We start from the raw sequence: 17607 nt of genomic DNA, 5'->3' as shown, positions 1-17607 counted from the left end.
TAAATGTCATTGAATCCCTGGGGATAGAGACAGGGAAGAAGAGGAATCTGATGACATTTACAGTCATTTAACTATAAAGGCCGAGTGCTGTTTTTTTTTTCAACCCACAACTAACTTTGCTGGCAGGTCATTGAGAAGACACACCTAAGGGAATAATTAATTATACCTACAGGACCCCTTCTTCACCAAGATAGAAATAAAAATGAAGTCATTAATATTAGTGTCATCTGTACTCATTTATTCATATACTTACATAATATATACCAGAATATTTTATAAAATTAATTTTGTCTCCAATGAATTTATGTTCTAGATGTTGATTTCACTGTCTTAATCCATTTGCCATTGATTGTAATAGAATACTTGAAACTGAGTAATTTGTAAAGAAACAACATTGCTTCTTTTTTTTTCTTTTTTGAAATGGAGGCTCACTTGCTCTGTTGCCCAGGTTGGAGTGCAGTGGCACAGTCTCAGCTCACTGAAATCTCCACTTCACAGATTCAAGTGATTCTCCTGACTCAGTATCCAGAGGAGCCTGAATAATAGGCATGTGCCACCACACCCAACTAATTTTTGTACTGTTAGTAGAGATGGGATTTCGCCATGTTGGCCAGGCTGGTCTCAAACTCCTGACCTCAAGTGATCCACCCACTTTGGCCTCCAAAAATGCTGGGATTACAGGCATGAGCTACCACACCTGGCCTAAAATTTATTTCTTCTAGTTCTGGAGGCTGAGAAGTCCAAGAGCATGGTGCCAGCATCTTGTAAGTACCTTCTTGCTTGTGGGAACCCCCTGCAGAGTTTTGATGCAGTTCAAGGCATCACATGACAAGGGGACAAAGAGGGTTAACTCAAGTATCTCTTTCTCTTATCAAGCCTTAATACTCCATCCTTATGACCTCGTCTAATCCTAATTACCTTCCAAAAGGTTCTGCCCCAGAAATATCATAGTCTGATTTTCTACCCTGTGAATACTGTTACAATGGGGATTAAGTTTCAGCATGAGTTTTAGAGGGGACAAACATTTAAGCCATAGCATTTCACCCCTGCCCTCCCCCACAAAACTCATATCTTTCTTCTTTGCAAATACATTCATTCTATCCTCAGAGCTCTAAAGTCTTAACTTCTTCTGGTATCAACTCAGAAATCCAAAAAAAGGTCCTGTCTGTGAACCTGTGAAATTAAAACCAGTTACCTACCTCCAAGATATAATGCTGAGACAGGAGAAATAGGCCAGAAGAAAGGAGTTACAGGCCTCAAGGAAGTCCGAAACCCAACAGGAAAGACATTCAATTTTAAGGCTAGAAATAGTATCTTTTGAGTCCATGTCCTTCATCCTGAGCACACTGGGGGCAGGAGTTGGTCCCTCAAGACCTTTGGCAGTCCTGCCTCATGGGTTTGGTGGTTGCAGCCCACATGTAGCTGTTCTCATGGATTAGAGTCAGGCGCCTTGTCTTTTCCAGCCTCTCATTGCATGTTGGTAGTTCTCCAGTTCTGGAGTCTCGGTGGCAGTCCTGCTGAAGCAGTGTCATTGTCTGGGGTAATACATGAGGTTCATTGTCCCAGAGCCATGGAAAACTAGGACACGGACACACCAGAGTGAGGTTAGGAGTGCAAGTTTAATAGGTGAAAGAAAGAGAAAAGCTCTCTGAGCAGAGGGTCTTGGGAAAAATGGTTAGCCAGTTCCGTGGTGAAATGCATGGGGTTTTATAGACTAGCTTGAAAAGGTGGTGTCTGACTTACATAGGGCATGAAAGATTCGTCGGACCAGATGTGCCATTTGCATAGTGCATGAAGAAGCTGGCTGCCCCACCCTAATTTTTTTTATGCAGATGGGTTCTCTACCTGGCTGGTGCCATGTTGCCTCCTTTTTACTCTAAATGTGGTGACAAAGAAAAGGGAAGATGGAGCCTCTACATTGAACACGCCTTTTCTATTGGCACAGCTGCCAGCATTCACCCAAGCAAGCTTCCAGCTTCCTTATCTATGTCTGCAGCTCTATTTTCTGGTTGCTTTTTGTTAGAAAAGAAATGATTTTGAGGCTGTGTTTTGTTAAAAGCGAAACCCTGCTGAGAACCCTCTTACCCTCACTGTCTAAATGATTTTTTTTCTTTTTTGAGTTAGAGTCTCACCCTGTCGCCCAAGCTGGAGTGCAGTGGTGCAATCTCAGCTCACTGCAACCTCCACCTCCAGGGTTCAAGCAATTCTCCTGTCAGTCTCCCAGGCTCCTGAGTAACTGGGATTACAGGTGTGCACCACCACGCTCGACTAATTTTTGTATTTTTAGTAGAGACAGGGTTTTGCCATGTTGGCCAGGTTGGTCTCAAACTCCTGACCTTGTGATCCACCCACATGGGCCTCCCAAAGTGCTGGGATTACAGGTGTGAGCCACGGTGCCCAGCCTCTGCCTAAATAATTTTTTTAGCTCCTTTATCATATTTTCCCTCTCAGGAGTGGTAAACCTAACTGCTGTTAGGGGACATTGGACAATTACTCTTTCTGGCTACTTCCTGCTATAAAGGGGCATTATGTGGGGAATAGCAGCCAGGGCTCCTCCTGGGGTTGGTATAAGGGTCCTCAAAAGAATGGCATGTCCATGTGTGGTTCCATCTGCAGCACTGTTTGGAATTTAATAGCTTCTAGGAGAGAAGAGATAAATTTTACAAGAAAGTTTAGAACACAGGGTTCGAAAATGAATATTGAGATTACCATTATTAGTGGGGGTGCTATACGCCACAACCATGAGAGTGGAGTTTGTTTGACACCTCCTAGCTGGTTCAATGAGTTGTAATACTGGTTTGCCTCTACCAGATGTTGCTGTAGTTTACCGGAAATGTTAATATAAAAGTAATATTCTTTTTAGGATGAGTGGTAGTGTATTGGGTGGCTAGAGTAACTTTAGCGTTAACTTTGGCTAAATTTTCCCTGTAATTATTAATCCTTTTACAACTTACATAGAACATCTATGACATGCTTCAACTTTCTGACTTGTCCTAAACATCCCTCTTTTTAAACAACCAACTGTTTTCTTTAGGACAAGAATTTACTGTACAAGATCCTTTCTTATATAAAATCTATTTTCTTTATAACCTTCTTTGCATAGCTAGGGTCCACGGTTGATATCATAGGAACTAAAAGGTTTGACATCTTACCAAAGCCAATAAAAAATTCTAGCAGACTCAGTAATAGTAAAACTTTCATGGTTACTTCTTGTTGGTAACTATTATCCTTGCTCTAAGGATAATAATTAAGCAAAATACTATGGCAATTGAGATTCTTTGTCCAATATTCCACTGTGGGGGTGCTACCATATATAGTCCTACTGCAAACAGTAGAGTGAGTGTAACAGTTCCTGTAAGGGTGGTGTAGTAGATAATTTCCATCTAAAATTTTACTCACCAACATATAGAATTTCCCTTTGGGGGGTCTATGAAGTTATAAATGTAATCCCATGGATAATCAAAATCTCGCTGCAAATATGCATTAAAAAGAAGTTCTAATATCTGGTGATGAGTCTCAAGAGGAAAAATAGAAATGGCTGAAAGCATCTGGTAAGGTAGGGATTGGACTGAGTAGGATGAGTAGCCTTCAGTCATTTATTTAACTTTTATGATTTTTAGCTTAAGATCTCCTATTTCTTCTCATTGATATCCAGGATGTTTCTCTAGGCTGTCAGGGGTTGCTTCCTCATCCTTCCAGGCTTTGACTCAAGTGTGATGTATCCAGCAGTTGATACCTGTAACTTTTACAACCAAGGTGGTTGAAAGGAGAATGGTGTAAGGCCCTTCCTAGTTTGAGCTTAGGGAAGGAGAGGGAGAAAGGGAAGCTTTTACCAATACCAAATACAGGACTCCTCCACAGTAACAGCAGTTCGAGTTCCTGGAGCTGGGGGTTTGAGTCACAGGACCCATCAGTCTTGTCAGACCATTTGTGAGACTGGTTCTGAACCTGGTGACCTCCATCTCTGGGGGCAGTCCGATCTCCAGTGGTCCCCACCACAGGTTGGACAGGGGACCACATATAAACAGTGGGCCAGAAATCTGTTTTTATGAATAAAACTTTATTAGAACACAGCCGTATTATTTTAATTATACATTGTCTATGGCAGCTTTAGCTCTACAATAACAGAACTGAATAATTGTGAAAGAAACTGTATAACCTGAAAACCTAAAATATTTTCTATCGATCTTGAAGAAAAATTTGCTGACCTCTGATCTAGGCAATCAACAAAACAATAAGATGATTTATAACATTTGGTGATTTTCACAGTGTAATCCTCCCACTGTAGCCAATTGCAAGTTATCAATCTGCTCTCACTGAATGCAGAGTTGGGAAGAGATATGCAGTACATCACCCTTAAGCAACATTTCCAATACACATTACAATAGATGCAAATGACCTCAAGAGCTAGAACGATTATAACATATGGCAAAATAATTAAGAAGCAATGAGTTTTTAATATGTGTCTCTTTTATTTTTAACATTAATTATAAGTTTATACAATTTAATTTTTAATAATGGCTATGCTTAACAACTGATTTGAAAATTCATAGAACAATTGACTCTCGCAAGTTTGTAGGAGCTGGCTCCAGCACATCATTGCATGTCTGCTTGGAATAATTCTAGTTTCTTTAGTGTGTTGTATCCTCTTCCAGAATCTTTGTGAAATACTATGTTTCAGCTTCCACTCACAGCTGTAGCTGGGATTTCCCTCTTTGTTTTTTATATCTACAGATCTTCCTTCTTGAATCTTTAGCTTTTCTATGTATTTTATTGTGATAATTTTCTAGCATTTTATGTCTTTAGTGTAGATAGAGGTATTCCCCAAAAGATCTCATGTTGTAATATTGATGGGTAGCCTGATTTCTTGCATTTCTACCACTCATTCCCCACTCTAAAAATTAAATTCGTGTTGTTGCAGAAAATACCTGGTTCTTGTCACACAACCAGGAAAATCTAGGCACAAGGACACATTGAAAAGTGAGTAGAACAGGGTTTATTGGGTGAAAAGGAAAAAAAGAAAGAAGAACTCTCCGCAAAGCCAGAGGGAGCCACAGGGGAGCAGACCCCCACTTTACAGACTGAACACCAGGCCACCACACAGGAACTAAAGAGGTCAGGCTCTTCCCCTCTGCACAAAGTGGGAACTTCCCATGGCTCCACCCCATGCTCCCAGTGCTCAGGTGGGTCGGAGATTCTCCAGGGACCTCCTGCTTATCTGCCTCTTGCATCTGTCTGTGTTTTATACCTCACCCTGAAGGGATAAAATTGTTATTGAACACTATAGATAGAAGTTATTGGTGTTTTCTGACATGGCCTCATGATTGGTTGCAGGTATTAGGATTTCATGCTTCTATCAAGGGACAACTACTCAGGTTTTGGCCCTGACAGCAAGTGGGACATTTTGGGAGGAGGAAAGTAGTTGGAAGTTGGGTTAAATTTGTATCAGTCAGGTTTCTGGCAGGAAAAGGATGGCAAACTCAAATCTGCTAATTTGAGGAGAGTTTTAATAAAAATTCTATTTACAAAGCTATGATCATCAGAGCATAGACAAACAATAGGGACAGAGAGGTAACCTGGGCTAGGGCGAGCAGGTAACAGGTGTGCTGTTACAACCTCAAGCCTGACGAGATGAGGGAAGAAAGTGATGAGGGGGCCCTGGAGTCAGAGAGTGCTGTGTCGAGAGAGTCACCTGAGAGCATATGTGACCCTCTGGTTGAATAAAACTGCCAGCCTTCCATGACCTGCCCAGAGATGGAGTGTGGAGAAAATTAGCCCACTTCCTTCCTTTCCTCTGATCCCCTGATTATGCTCTTCATTGCTTAAATCAAACTAGAAGCCAGGAGGTAATCCATACAGTCAGTTGTTGCTAGGAGCACAGAGCAAGGAAGAGAAGAATGGGAAATAAATATAAAGGACTAGATGGAAGAACTGTGGTTGGGATGGGGGAGCATGGAAACTAGGAGAAAAATGATCACAGGTTGGAAGGGGAGAGTCAGGTGTTGTAAACTCAAATCTATCAGTTGAATGGTTTTTCCTATTTTTGAAAGTTCAAAATCAAGAGTGATTTGGGAAGGAAGCTTATTATGCACTGACTGGACTTTAGGACTATGTATATTAAAATAAAAGTCATGGCTGTTTTTACAGAGTCAAATGTACCCCAAAATACTTTCCTCTTCCCCTTCTTTCTATTATCTTTTTCTTCCCTCCTCCTCCTCCTCCTTCTTCTCTCTCTTTCCTGCACATACATCTAAGGTGCAAAGATTATGAATGACCCTAATGCTTGTTTCATTCCTCACTGTCATCATTGGTCCAAGCTTAATTATTTTTATTTTAGTTTTAGTTTTAATTTTTTTTTGAAACAGAGTCTTGCTCAGTTGCCCAGGCTGGAATGCAGTGGTGTGATCTTGGCTCACTGCAACCTCCACCTCTCAGGTTCAAGTGATTCTCCTGCCTCAGTCTCCTGAGTAGCTGGGATTACAGGTGCATGCCACCACACCCTGGTAATTTTTGTATTTTTTTAGTATAGACAAGGTTTCAGCATGTTGGCCAGGCTGGTCTCAAACTCTTGACCTCAGGTGATTCACCTGCCTTGCCTCCCAAGGTGCTGGGATAACAGTTGTGAACCAGCTCGCCGGGCCAGTTTATTATTTTTAATTTGTTTTTTGTTTGTTTTCAATAATGTAATGGGCACTGGTGAATCTACCACCTGGCACATAGATGAGAACATGGACAATAGCTTTATAATATATTCAACTCTATTCGGTCAAGTTTACTAATTGTGTTATTTAGATCTTTTTTTACATTAAATATATATATTTTTTATTTGCCAGTTATACCTCAATAAAGCTGGAGAAAATATCTCCTTCATAAACTGTAAAGACAAGAGTCTGAAAGAATTATTATTTTTCCAGAAGGTGAACACATTTCCTTCTCCTTTTTTTTTTTTAATTATATTTTAAGTTCTAGGGTACATGTGCACAACGTGCAGGTTTGTTACATATGTATACATGTGCCACGTTGGTGTGCTGCAACCATTAACTCGTCATTTACATTAGGTATATCTCCTAATGCTATCCCTCCCCATTTCCCCCACCCCACGACAGGCCCCAGTGTGTGATGTTCCCCTTCCTATGTCCAACTGTTCTCATTGTTCAATTCCCACCTATGAGTGAGAACATGTGGCATTTGGTTTTTTTGTCCTTGCGATAGTTTGCTGAGAGTGATGGTTTCCAGCTTCATCCATGTCCCTACAAAGAACATGAACTCATCATTTTTTATGGCTGCCTAGTATTCCATGGTGTATATTTCTCAATCCAGTCTATCACTGATGGACATTTGGGTTGGTTCCAAGTCTTTGCTATTGTGAATAGCGCTGCAATAAACATACATGTGCGTGTGTCTTTATAGCAGCATGATTTATAATCCTTTGGGTATATACCCAGTAATGGGATGGCTGGGTCATATGGTATTTCTAGTTCTAGATCCTTGAGGAGTTGCCACACTGTCTTCCACAATGGTTGAACTAGTTTACAGTCCCACCAACAGTGTAAAAGCGTTCCTATTTCTCCACATCCTCTCTAGCATCTGTTGTTTCCTGACTTTTTAATGATCGCCATTCTAACTGGTATGAGATGGTATCTCATTGTGGTTTTGATTTGCATTTCTCTGATGGCAAGTGATGATGAGCATTTTTTCATGTATCTGTTGGCTGCATAAATGTCTTCTTTTGAGATGTGTCTGTTCATATCCTTCGCCCACTTTTTGATGGGTTGTTTGTTTTTTCTTGTGAGTTTGTTTGAGTTCTTTGTAGATTCTGGATATTAGCCCTTTGTCAGATGAGTAGATTGCAAAAATTTTCTCCCATTCTGTAGGCTGCCGGTTTACTCTGATGGTAGTTCTTTTGCTGTGCAGAAGCTCTTTAGTTCAATTAGATCCCATTTGTCAATTTTGGCTTTTGTTGCCGTTGCTTTTGATGTTTTAGACATGACGTCCTTGCACATGCCTATGTCCTGAATGGTATTGCCTATGTTTTCTTCTAGGGTTTTTATAGTTTTAGGTCTAACATTTAAGTCTTTAATCCATCTCGAATTAATTTTTGTATAAGGTGTAAGGAAGGGATCTAGTTTCAGCTTTCCACATATGGCTAGCCAGTTTTCCCAGCACCATTTATTAAATAGGGAATCCTTCCCCCAATTCTTGTTTTTGTCAGGTTTGTCAAAGATCAGATGGTTGTAAATGTGTGGTATTATTTCTGAGGGCTCTATTCTGTTCCATTGATCTATATCTCTGTTTTGGTACCAGTACCATGCTGTTTTGGTTACTGTAGCCTTGTAGTATAGTTTGAAGTCAGGTAGCGTGATGCCTCCAGCTTTGTTCTTTTGGCTTAGGATTGTCTTGGCAATGAGGGGTCTTTTTTGGTTCCATATGAACTTTAAAGCAGTTTTTTCCAATTCTGTGAAGAAAGTCATTGGTAGCTTGATGGGGATGCCATTGAATATATAAATTACCTTGGGCAGTATGGCCATTTTCACAATATTGATTCTTCCTATCCATGAGCATGGAATGTTCTTCCATTTGTTTGTGTCCTCTTTGATTTCACTGAGCAGTGGTTTGTAGTTCTCCTTGAAGAGGTCCTTCACATCCCTTGTAAGTTGGATTCCTAGGTATTTTATTCTCTTTGAAGCAATTGTGAAAGGGAGTTCACTCATGATTTGGCTCTCTGTCTGTTATTGGTGTATAAGAATGCTTGTGATTTTTTCACATTAATTTTGTATCCTGAGACTTTGCTGAAGTGGCTTATCAGCTTAAGGAGATTTTGGGCTGAGACAATGGGGTTTTCTAAATATACAATCATGTCATCTGCAAACAGGGACAATTTGACTTCCTCTTTTCCTAATTGAATATGCTTTATTTCTTTCTCTTGCCTGATTGCCCTGGCCAGAACTTCTATACTATGTTAAATAGGAGTGGTGAGAGAGGGCATCCCTGTCTTGTGTCAGTTTTCAAAGAGAATGCTTCCAGTTTTTGCCTATTCAGTATGATATTGGCTGTGGGTTTGTCATAAATAGCTCTTATTATTTTGAGATATGTCCCATCAGTACCTAATTTATTGAGAGTTTTTAGCATGAAGGACTGTTGAATTTTGTCAAAGACCTTTTCTGCATCTATTGAGATACTCATGTGGTTTTTGTCTTTGATTCTGTTTATATGATGGATTACGTTTATTGATTTGCATATGTTGAACCAGCCTTGCATCCCATGGTTGAAGCCCACTTGATCATGGTGAATAAGCTTTTTGATGTGCTGCTGGATTTGGTTTGCCAGTATTTTATTGATGATTTTTGCATCCATGTTCATCAGGGATATTGGTCTAAAATTCTCTTATTTTGTTGTGTCTCTGCCAGGCTTTGGTATCAGGATTGTTTAGATCTTTTATATCCTACTTTTGCCTTCTTGACTTATAAAGAACCCAGAAACATATATTAAAATATCATACTATGAATGGTAGATTTATTGCTTTCTACCTAAATATTGTATTAATTTTGATTCATGTCTTTGAGGATATTTTATTAGATGCACCTATATTTACAGTTGCTATGTTTTTCTTTTCTTTTCTTTTCTTTCTTTTCTTAGACAAAGTCTGGCTTTATCACCCAGGCTGCAGTGCAGTGGTGCAATCTCGTCTCATTGCAACTTACAACTCCTGGACTCAAGCCATCCTCCCACCTCAGCCTCCCAAGTAGCTGGAATTGCAGACACGCACCACCATGCCCAGTTAAGTTTTTTTGTTTGTTTGTTTGTTTGTTTTTTGCAGAAGCAGGGTTTCGCCATGTTGCTCAGACTGGTCTCGAAATCATAAGCTCAAGCAGTCCACCTGCCTCAGCCTCCCAAAGTGCTGGGATTATAGGTGTGAGCCTCTGTGCCCAGCCTATGTTTTCCTTGACTAGGTGAATGTTTATCATTATATGAGTCTTTCTGTCCTATAATACCTTTTTCCTTAAAATATGTTTTTGACATTAATAAATAAACACCATTTCTTATAATTAGTTTTTGCATGATATGTCCTTTCTATGTTCTACACTTAATCTCTGAAATGACTTTTATGCTTTAGGTATGTGTCTTGTAAACAGTATAACCTGAATTTATGTTTTTGCATGCAATTTATCAGTCTCTGTCTTCTGGTCACAAGTTTAGTCTATTTGCATTTACTAAAATTAATGAGATATATGGACCTTTATATTATTATATTTTTAACTTTAATCTTTCCCATGATTTTACTGACTTTTTTATCCTGTTATCCCTTGCCTAGAACCCATTCTAGCATGTGTATCAGGCCTGGGTATGCTGCCTAGAAGGTGGATGTATTTTGACTCCTACTTTGGGATGTGTTTTCAGTCTCTGTTAAGGTTTTGGTTGTTCATTTCTGGCAACCTCCTTCACACAGGAAATACCCAGACTCAGCCATTTGCAGATTTTGAAACATTGTTCTGGTTCTCTGCATATGGCCTGTCTCTGGACTCAACTCAACACCCCATGTCCTCACTCAGACTATGTTACTTTAGACCCAGCCTGTTAATATGTACTGCATGTCTGCTTGTATTTTTTCAAAGAAACCTCTAAAAGAAATTATCAATTTCTTTGAAACATTAACTTGATAGGTTCTTTTTAAATCAAGTAATTTATTGAAAATTATATGGGTGCTCTAAACTACACTCCCTGGATAATCTAACCTGTAAATAGTTTGAACAGATATCTTTTACAGTCAGAATAATGATACTAGTTAATACCAGAGGACTAATCCACGGGTAGATCATTTCAAAATTTACTCTGAGAGCTTAAAAGAAAATATATTTTGTAGGGAAAGAATATTTTTCCAAGATCCAATCAGTAGTGAAGGCATCCTAACAGTATCCAGGATCCTCACATGTGAAGAAAAATGTACTAGGTAACAAATGAGAAGACTTACATACACTTAGTTCTTGCAGGAGGAAAGGAACTGTCTGGGTATGGAAAAGGTTGCTAGGCAAGACTGCGATTGAAGAGAAAGGATAATGATAAAGGGGCTTTGCAGAAGCTCTGGTTAGAAGAAACAACTGATAGTAATGAATATGTATCTCTCCAACCAACGAGAAGCATATGATGAGGCAGAGTCACTTGTCTCGGGCAGCCCAAGCTACTAAGAAGCACAGATAAAATATATAGCAGCAGGGGGAGATGGGTGAGAGAATGTAGGATAAATTACCATTCAAACTGCCAGTAGAAATATAAAATTTCAAGGAATAAATTCCACAAAGAAATACAGTGTTTTAATTACAAAAATTTACCATGCAGCATAAAGACATAAATGATTTAAGAGATGTGGCATGTTCAGAGATGGGAGTATATTTTGGGCTTGTATTTTCTTTTTTTTTTTTGAGACGGAGTCTCGCTCTGTCCTCCAGGCTGGAGTGCAGTGGCCGGATCTCAGCTCACTGTAAGCTCCGCCTCCCAGGTTTACGCCATTCTCCTGCCTCAGCCTCCCGAGTAGCTGGGACTACAGGCGCCCACCACCTCGCCCGGCTAGGTTTTTTTTGTATTTTTTAGTAGAGACAGGGTTTCACCGTGTTAGCCAGGATGGTCTCGATCTCCTGACCTCGTGATCCACCCGTCTCGGCCTCCCAAAGTGCTGGGATTACAGGCTTGAGCCACCGCGCCCGGCCTGGGCTTGTATTTTCAAACAAAATTCATATGACAATGAGAATTCAAACACATTAGATTATTAAAATTAAATTTAATGAAGTTGGTAGCTATATTCCGGTTATGTGCAAGAATGTATCCTTTTCTTAGGAAATACACTCTGAAGTAGTTAAGGATAAACAGCTCTGATGTGTGCAATTTCAGAAAAAAAAATATATAAACACAAAATACTATTCTTATTGCAAGTTTTCTTTAAGTTTTACATTTTTACAACTAAAATGAAAAAATCTACTTAAGGCTATAAAAATATTACCTCTATAAAATAAAAGCAAGATGCAAGGTAAAAAGAGACTGGACATACCATAATGCGAAGATTCTCCTTTTTGTGTGTACTTGTATATCCAAGAAGGAAACTTTCCATTTTTCAGTTGGGAAGTAGAGCCAAGATGTAGGAGCAGCAGGGGAGTTGAGAACCAACAATTCAGTAAAAATGCTTTCAGTCAATTCCCATCTGTATTCAAAAAAAAAAAAAAAAGTCTTGCTCTTATCCCCCAGGCTGGAGTGCAACGGCGCGATCACGGCTCACTGCAACCTCTGCCTCCTGGATTCAAGCGATTCTCCAGCCTGAGCCTCCTGAGTAGCTGGGATTACAGGTGCCTACCACCATGCCCGGCTAATTTTTGTATTTTTAGTAGAGACGGGGTTTCACCATGTTGGCCAGGCTGGTCTCAAACTCCTGACCTCATGTGATCTGCCCACCTCGGCCTCCCAAAGTGCTGGGATTACAGGCGTGAACCACTGCACCTGGCCTCAAAATTTAAATAAGTAGGTAACAAGTTATAACACAATTATATACAGTCCTTCAAAACAATGTTTTAGAAAGATATTTAATGACAAAATAGAGTTGCTTACCATATGTTAAATTTAAAAGGAGTTACAAATTAGCACATTCACTGTGATTTAAAACCTTTAAACCTGTTTATGTTTATATTTATATCTGCATTTATCCCTTTGAAGCCTTCTCCAAATCAACTGTCACCCAAGGTTCTAAAATACAATAAAAGTGATCTTGTTTTCTTCTGTTCTTGGTTATAATTCTAAGATGGTCTGACAAGTCTATTGTGATTGACTTTAAAAATGCAGGTGTTAAATTAAATCTGTATGTGGAACCATTGATCTCAATGATATATGCATCTCTGGAAGTTGGGTACTCAACTTTATCTAATCTCCCCCTTTGTTCACCTCCACCAGGCTTGCAATGCCCTCTACAGTCCAGGCAACACATACACAGTTTTCAATCCCATTTGAACTGCTTCTGGGTCTCCCTATGTTGCCTAGGCTGGTTTCATGCTCCTGAGCACAGGCAGTCCTCCCACCTTGGCCTCCCAAATTGCTCAAGCATCTTCTCTGAACACAGTGGAATAAAGCTAGAAATTAATAACAAGAGAAATTTGAGAAACTATAAAAATACATGGAAATTAAACAATACGCTCTTGAATGACCAGTGGGTCAATGAAGAAATTAAGAGGGAAATTGAAACATTTATTGAAACAGATGACAATGAAAACACAATATACCAAAACCCATGGGATACAGCAAAAGCAGTAATAAGACATAAGTTTATAGCTATAAGTGCCTACATCAGAAAAGGAGAAACTTTAAATTAGCAATCTAATGTTGCATCTTAAAAACTACAAAAGCAATGGGAAACCAAAGCAAAAATTAGTTGAAGAAAAAAAAAGTAAAGATCAGAGTAGAAATAAATGAAATTGAAAACAAAAATACAAAAGATCTATGAAACAAAAATTTGCTTTTTTGAAAAGTTAAACAAATTGACAAACTCTTTTAGCCAGACAAACTAAGAAAAAAGAGAGAAGATCCAAATAAATAAAATCATAAATGGAAAAGGAGACATTACAACTGATACTGCAGAAATTCAAAGAATCATTAGTGGTTACTATGAGCAACTATATGTTATAAATTGGAAAATCTAGAAGAAATGGACAAATTTCTAGATGCATGCAACCTACCAAGATTAAAATAGGAAATAACTAAAACCTAAAAAGATCAATAACAAGTAACAAGATCAAAGTCACGACAGTATACCAGTAAATAAATCCCAGGACCCGATGGCTTCACTGCTGAATTCCACCAAACATTCAAAGAAGAACTAATACCAATCCTACTCAAACTATTCCAAAAAATAGAGGAGGAGGGAATACTTCTACAAGTATTTTATGAGGGAATACTTCTAAACTCATTCTAAGAGACCAGTATTACCCTGATACCAAAACCAGACAAAGACACATCAAAAAAAAAAAAAAAAAAAAAAGACCTATAATGTCTCTGATGAATAGTGTTGCAAAAATCCTCAATAAAATATTAGTAAACTGAATTTAAAAATACGGGGATGGTTAATGGGTAAAAAAATGGAAAGAATGAACAAGATCTACTATTTGATAGCACAACATGGCAACTATAGTAAATAGTAACTATACATTTAAAATAACTTCAAGAGTGTAATTGGATTTTTTGCAACTCAATGGATAAATGCTTGAGGGTATGGATGCCCATTCTTCATGATTTGCTGATTTCACATTGCATCTTTTTTTTCAAAACATCTCATGTACCTCATAAATACATACACTTACTATATGCCCACAAATATTAATAATAAACAATTTAAACAAATTAGAGCTCATACATCCCATATACATACTTCCCATATTAAATCCCAAACATCTCATATAAACACTTTATTATTTGAAATTATTGGCCATGGACTATGGTATACTTTCATTTAATTTCTTCACCAACTCTATCCAAAAACAAAAAAATACCCTTCAATCCCCATGTGCACAGACCTTTGTTAGTCATATCTGCTCATGGACTCAACAAGCAGTAATTGAGTCCACTGACTGCATTTCCGAAATCCACACTCATGATCTTCATCTGTATGTTAAATAAATCAGAGCCATCATGAGAGCATGTCTTCATGGGGAACACATGTGCCTGAGTTAGATTCATCAGAAAGATAAAATTTGTTATAACAAAGGGCTAACTCACAGAAGCCAAAGAAGATATGTAAAAGGATTGATCTAAGGATAGTACACTGCGTTATACAAGAAATCCTCTGTTTATTTCTTATCTCTAATTTTCTCTGCCTGTCATCTTCATTATTTTACATATCTCTGCTTTCAAATTCACATAGTACAAAATGGTCCCTGCCAAGATGTTCTCAGTTCATCTCTCCTTTGCCCTAGGCATCATCTTATAGATTTAAATGGAATCCACCTGTGTTGATTCCAGATTCCTGTGGGAAGGGCTTCTTTTCTTAGACCAGTCAGATGCTTACTGTGCACCAGTAAAGTGTTACCAGGGGATGAATTCACATTACAGTACATGAGCATAGTTACTCTTGATGTGAGCTTATGGAGGGGATGAGGGAGCGGTACAGGTGATACACAAAGGATCTGCTGGTCTGCACATCAGACTCAATATTCTCTACTACAAGGAGACAGGGTATAAGCCCAGTCCACCTGCTTTGGTCTTTGACAGTACATTTCATTCAAAATAAGTACAAATGCAAAAATCTGTGGTTGTAAATCTACTGCACTATTCTTATGTCTGACGCTAATAACCCAAGAACAACTATAATAAAATATTTCTGATTTTGAAATTAGCCTGCCACGACTTGCATGGAAATTTACTACCGGTAAGCCCTTGTTTCTCTATCCCCTTACTCAGCTTTCTTCAGTTGTATCTTCAGAGCAAGAATCACCACCTAATACTGCATATCTGTTTATCATGTGATTGTTTTTTCTTTCCTGCTAGAATTAAAGCTCATAAAGGTAGGGACGTTTTAACCTTGTTGACTATTTTATCTGGAATAGTACATAGCACTTACTAGGAGCTAAATAATTATTTGACAAATGAATGGATACATTAATTGATGAATTTCATGTGCAAATCTAGCCTTCTTTCATTTATATAAACCACTGTTTTCCACTAGTCACATACGCTGCCTGCTACATGTAGAGAACCATTATTCAGGATTTCAGTTCTGCCCTAAACACTTGGATCCTTTCACAATCAGGGATCTTCAATTTCTCCACTTGGTGTTTTGCTCAACAAATGAAAGTGCCTTTGAATATTCACACTTGGTCTTCCAAAGCCACATCAGCTTTTAGAACAATGTTTCTAGACAATTTATTAGTAACCCTTCAAAGATGTGCTCCCCAATTTTTATAAATGTGTAATTACATTTAAACTGAAGTGACATAATGTTTTTGTGTCAAATATTGTAGACAATGTTGACCATCTTTGCATATGCTATTTTCCATTTGAGTTCTTCTGTGAATTGCCTGTTCACCTACTTTCCAATATTGCTATTAGGTTATTTACCTCTTTCTTATTGATCTGAGTCGTACTTTATTTCTTCCCTTGTGTAATATATGTATTTAAAATATCTAAATATATTTAATGACTATGTTGTCCAACTTTTGTAATCCATATTAACAAATATCTACCTGTTATATCCATTTTTAAGAAATAAATAAAATGTAATAACCTGTACTTTTCTCATCCTTCTTTGCTTTTCTAAATAGTATTTATGTATTCCAACTCTTTTTTACAGTTTAAATATAATATACTTAAGTGTGGGTTGTTTTGTTTTTTAGTCCTGCTTGGTGTTCTCTGAGATTTGTAATCTGTGATTCGTTGTCTCTTATTAATTTTGGCAAGTTCTCACCTGGTTTCTACAACATCAGACTCTTGCAGCTTCCTCAGCACCCAGCTTTTGCAGGGTAGGGCAGCCAGCAACACCCACAGCTTCGTCAGGCAGGCACATCCCCTTTAGCAGTCTCACAGCGGAGAGTGACCACCACCACCCCACTTCCACGAACCCTACAGGAACAGCTTTCCCCAACACCTTAGAGGAAGGATTTCTGACAAGTCCCAGAGGGTGGATTCCGGCAAACTCCTGCTGGAGCAGCAGCACAACAGCTACCTCTCTGCCATTCACTGAGCCATGGACGTGCCTCCCTAACAAGGTCTGACCTCACCCTTGGAAAGAAAACTGGAGAAGGCTCCTTCTTGGGTGCTCTTTCTTAACCTAGGTGATTGGGTGCTCTTAACCTTGGGTGCTCTTTCTTAACCTAGGTTAATATTGAGTGTCAACTTGATTGAATCGAAAGACACTAAGTATTGTTCCTGGGTGTGTCTGTAAAGGTGTTGCCACAGGAGGTGAACATTTGAGTCAGTGGACTGGGAGAAGCAAGACTCACCCTCAACTGGGTGGGCACCATCTAATCAGCTGCCAGCACCACTAGTATAAAAACAGGCAGAGGACCATAGAAGGACTAGACTGGCTATCTTCCACCCTTCATCTTTCTCACTTGCCAGGGACTCTCAGACCTTGGACTACAGATGGAAAGCTGCACTGTCAGCTTCCCTACTTTTGAGGTTTTGGGACACGGACTGGCTTCCTTGCTCCTTAGATTGCAGATGGTCTCTTGTGGGACTTCACCTTGTGATCATGTGAGTCAATACGCCTTAATAAACTCCCCTTTACACATATATCTATTCTATTAGTTCTATCCCTCTAGAGAACCCTGAATAATACACTAGGGAAGTAGCCATTTCATATTATATTATATTATATTATGCACTATTATATCTGTGACTGCTATATTATTTAGAGTTCTCTTTACTTCTTTCTAGCCAATCTCTCATTACTCAAATCCTGTTACAGTTTGTATTTCTTTATATTGATCTTTCTCATTTCACATTACTGTGTGATTTCCTCTCTCCTGACTAGACCCAGACTTATAAATCCATAAAATTTCATTCAGGCATGAATCTAGAATAAAAATGATTCTCAGACATGCAAAGATTAGAAAATTTGCTTCCAGTATATCCTTTTTTGGA

The 17607-nt window shown here is 38.7% G+C and overlaps 1 long non-coding RNA gene across 1 annotated transcript; it reads right to left on the bottom strand.

Moving 5' to 3' along the window:
• Positions 1-398: 398 nt before the first annotated feature.
• Positions 399-12214, bottom strand: LOC144340460 (uncharacterized). Its single transcript, XR_013416571.1, has 3 exons — positions 12041-12214; positions 3840-4040; positions 399-1578 (listed from the first exon to the last, which is right to left on the bottom strand). It is a non-coding gene; the product is annotated as an uncharacterized LOC144340460 (long non-coding RNA).
• Between the last annotated feature and the right edge of the window lie 5393 nt (positions 12215-17607).

Source organism: Macaca mulatta, chromosome 4 (genome assembly GCF_049350105.2).
Source record: "Macaca mulatta isolate MMU2019108-1 chromosome 4, T2T-MMU8v2.0, whole genome shotgun sequence".
In the NCBI taxonomy this organism is placed as follows: Eukaryota; Metazoa; Chordata; class Mammalia; order Primates; family Cercopithecidae; genus Macaca; species Macaca mulatta.
The sequence above is the reverse complement of the archived record's forward strand: the minus strand, read 5'-3'. Positions and strand labels throughout refer to the sequence as shown.